The following is a 3330-nucleotide window of genomic DNA, read 5'->3' as shown; positions in this document are numbered from 1 at the left end:
TGGCAGATGTGAGGAGGGAAGAGATTTCACGTCTTCCAGGCTGTATTAAATATCGGCCATTAAATATTAAGGTGGAAGAAGTCATGTTTATAGTCCGATAAACTGTAAGAATTCTCATTTCTCATGAGCATAGGAGAAAACCTGGGTTGATTGTACAGAGAAGAGTTGGGTGGATAGAATAAGCCAAATGCAGGAGGGGAAGAAAGGAAATGTGGACATCCATTTCACCTGCCTGATTTTCCCTCCAAACATGTCTTCCAACAACACACCTTTCTCATGGCTGTTTTCATTCTCTGTTCCTCAGAGTGTAGATGAGGGGGTTGAACATGGGGGCAATGATAGTGCAAAACAGAGCAAACACCTTATCCTCGGGGAAGATCTGGACTGGCAGGAGGTAAATGAAGAAGGAGGGCAAGAAAAACAATGCTATGATGGTGATGTGGGAAGCGCAGGTGGAGAGGGCTTTGCGATGTCCTTCCAAAGAGCAGGTCCTTAGACTGGCTAAAATGGTTACGTAAGAGAAGACCAAGACTGCAAAAGTAACTAACACAATTGTCCCTGTATTGGCAGGGACTAAAAATCCAGTCACGGCAGTATCTGAGCAAGCCAATTCCAGGAGAGGGTAAACATCACAGAAATAGTGATCAATCTTATTAGGACCACAGATGGGCAAAAAAATGACAAGGAGTCACTGAACCATGAAATGGAGAAATGCTCCTCTGCAGCACACTGCAACCACTGTAGCACACTGCTGCCTGTTCATGATGGACCATATAGTGTAAGGGTTTGCAGATGGCAACATAGCGATCATATGCCATCCCTATGAGAATGAAGATCTCAACCCCACCACATAAGTGCTCAGTGAAGAGTTGCATCATGCAGTGGCTGAAAGAGATGGTTTTCTTCTTAGACAGCAAATCTCTGACCAGTTTGGGAGTCGCTGTGGAAGTGTAGCAGAGGTCCATGAGAGACAAGTGACAGAGGAAGAAGTACATGGGCTCCTTGATGAGGGAACTGCATCTGACGGTGTTGAGGATGAGGAAGTTCCCTAAGAGGATTGTAATGTAACAGGAGAGGAACAGCCCAGAGCAAAGTATCTGCAAATTTCTGTCACTGGACAGACCTAAAAGAACGAATTCTGTGACGTTGTTCCTATTTTCCATCTCGGGAATGAGGAATATTTACCTGAAAGGATTGCAAAATAAAACATCGCAAATAACATTTAGAAAATTTCAGTGACCAGTTCATTCTACTTATAATTGAATATGACTTACAACTGTGTGTTGATACATATGAGAACGCGGAAAGAGAAATTTTATATCTTTGCCTAATATACACCCCTTTCATTTCTAGTGAAATGATAGGGTTTTTTTATTTATTATGTGCCAGACTTTGTGCTAAGTACCAGAATGCAGGTTAATCAGATAAGTAAACAGTTCTTCTCCCAGATACAGCTCACAATCCAAGAAGTAGGGAGAGTGGGAATACTATCCCCATTTTACAGCTGAGAAAACTGTATTATAACAGAAGTAGCCTGGAAAGAACGAGGTCCTGGGAGTCACAAGATTCGGATTCTAATTCCAGCTCTTCCACCTCCCTGTTGTGTGGCCTTGTCCAAATTATTTAACATCTCTGTGTCTCAATTTCCTCAGCTCTAAAATGGGGATTAAATCATTCCTCCCTTCTACTTAACCTGAGAACCCCAGATGGTACAGGGACTGTTCCTGGAATGATTATCTTGTATCTACCGCAGCGCTTAGTGCAGTGCTTTGCATATAGTGTGGCCTTAACAAATACCACTATAAAAATAATTGTGGTAATAATTATCCTGCATTGTATTCTTGTATATAACACAAAGTGCCTAACAAATGTCATTACATATCAAGCAATCGATCGTATTTATTGAGTGCCTAATGTTTGCAGAGCAATCAATCAATCAATCAATCGTATTTATTGAGCACTTACTGTGTGTAGAGCACTGTACTAAGCGCTTGGGAAGTACAAGTTGGCAACATATAGAGACAGTCCCTACCCAATAGTGGGCTCACTGTCTAAAACGGGGAGACAGAGAACAAAACCAAACATACTAACAAAATAAAATAAATAGAATAGATATGTACAAGTAAAATAAATAAATAAATAGCTAGAGTAATAAAGCACTGTACTAAGTGCTTAGGAGACTGCAATATCACTGAATTGGTAGACACATTCACGGCCTGACTATTATCAATACCGTTATTAAGAGATTGAGTGGCTCAAGGTCAGCCAGCAGTCCAGCAGTACAGGGACAGATCTGGGACTAAAATCCAGGTCTCCCACTAGCAGTTCCATGATCGTCCCACTAGGCCATGGTGACCAACAACAAGCATATTCCTCTAGAGATCATATCTGTCACATGAGAAGCTTTCAGAATTCCAACAATCTGATTTCCTGTCTCTAATAAAGCCCATGATTCATGGGATTCGTTTAAGGACCACCTGACTAGAACCAAGAAATCACATAAAAGTGTTTATTGAGACATTTTTAAACCATCTTTGAGATCTTCCTAAAAAGAAACAGCTGGTTTAAAAATGAGTTTTATCTGTCTCATGATAGTTCAGAAATAAGCTTGTGATTTAAATGAAGACCAAAATTTACAATCCATGCTCAACTTTACAAAGAGAGTCATCCAATCTGAACCTAGGCCATAGCAATCTGGCTTCCATTTTATAGTAAAATGATGAGGAACCTGCGCAGGAAAAGTCCAGGAACAAAATGATGAGAACGGAGAGATTAAGAGAAAACTCTCATGTTATAAAAGAGAATGAATAAACTTACCTCTTTGTTAATCTTCACGCAATGATGCATTTCTTTGTGCTTGGATCTTAATTCCAGTCATATGAACCAAACGCTTTTTCAGAGATACATCAGGACAGAACTCAGATCTCAGTGGAAGTCCAGCCTTTACAATGGATGGAGGCAGTTTCTGAGAAACTGGAGTTTCTGAATCTCGAGTCATCTCCGGTTTCCCAAGAGTCAAATTTATTTCCTTGGGGCTGTCTGAGCCACGCATCCTCGCCCACTTATGTCTGAGCTCAGAGGGGAACAAAAAAGGAAGGAAACACAACTGTAAAGTTTTCCCCCTTGACCCAGAAACTGCTTGGTGTAGAATTATCTTTGGGAAAAGCTTTGCCTAAAAGACCCAGCTGTTAAAGCAAAACAGGTCCATGGACTCTGCCAGCTCCCAAAGTCCCTGAAATCTTCCTTATCAAAGGTGGAGGTGGAATAAAAGCAGGAACTTTTCTTCATCAAGTTGAAAACAAGCTTAAGTAAAACAGATTAAAACAGATT

The 3330-nt window shown here is 40.8% G+C and overlaps 1 pseudogene; it reads right to left on the bottom strand.

Moving 5' to 3' along the window:
- Nucleotides 1-301: 301 nt before the first annotated feature.
- Nucleotides 302-1163, bottom strand: LOC119923066 (annotated as a pseudogene).
- Nucleotides 1164-3330: the final 2167 nt, after the last annotated feature.

The sequence above is a fragment of the Tachyglossus aculeatus genome, unplaced genomic scaffold (assembly GCF_015852505.1).
Source record: "Tachyglossus aculeatus isolate mTacAcu1 unplaced genomic scaffold, mTacAcu1.pri scaffold_140_arrow_ctg1, whole genome shotgun sequence".
Classification (NCBI taxonomy): Eukaryota; Metazoa; Chordata; class Mammalia; order Monotremata; family Tachyglossidae; genus Tachyglossus; species Tachyglossus aculeatus.
The sequence above is the reverse complement of the archived record's forward strand: the minus strand, read 5'-3'. Positions and strand labels throughout refer to the sequence as shown.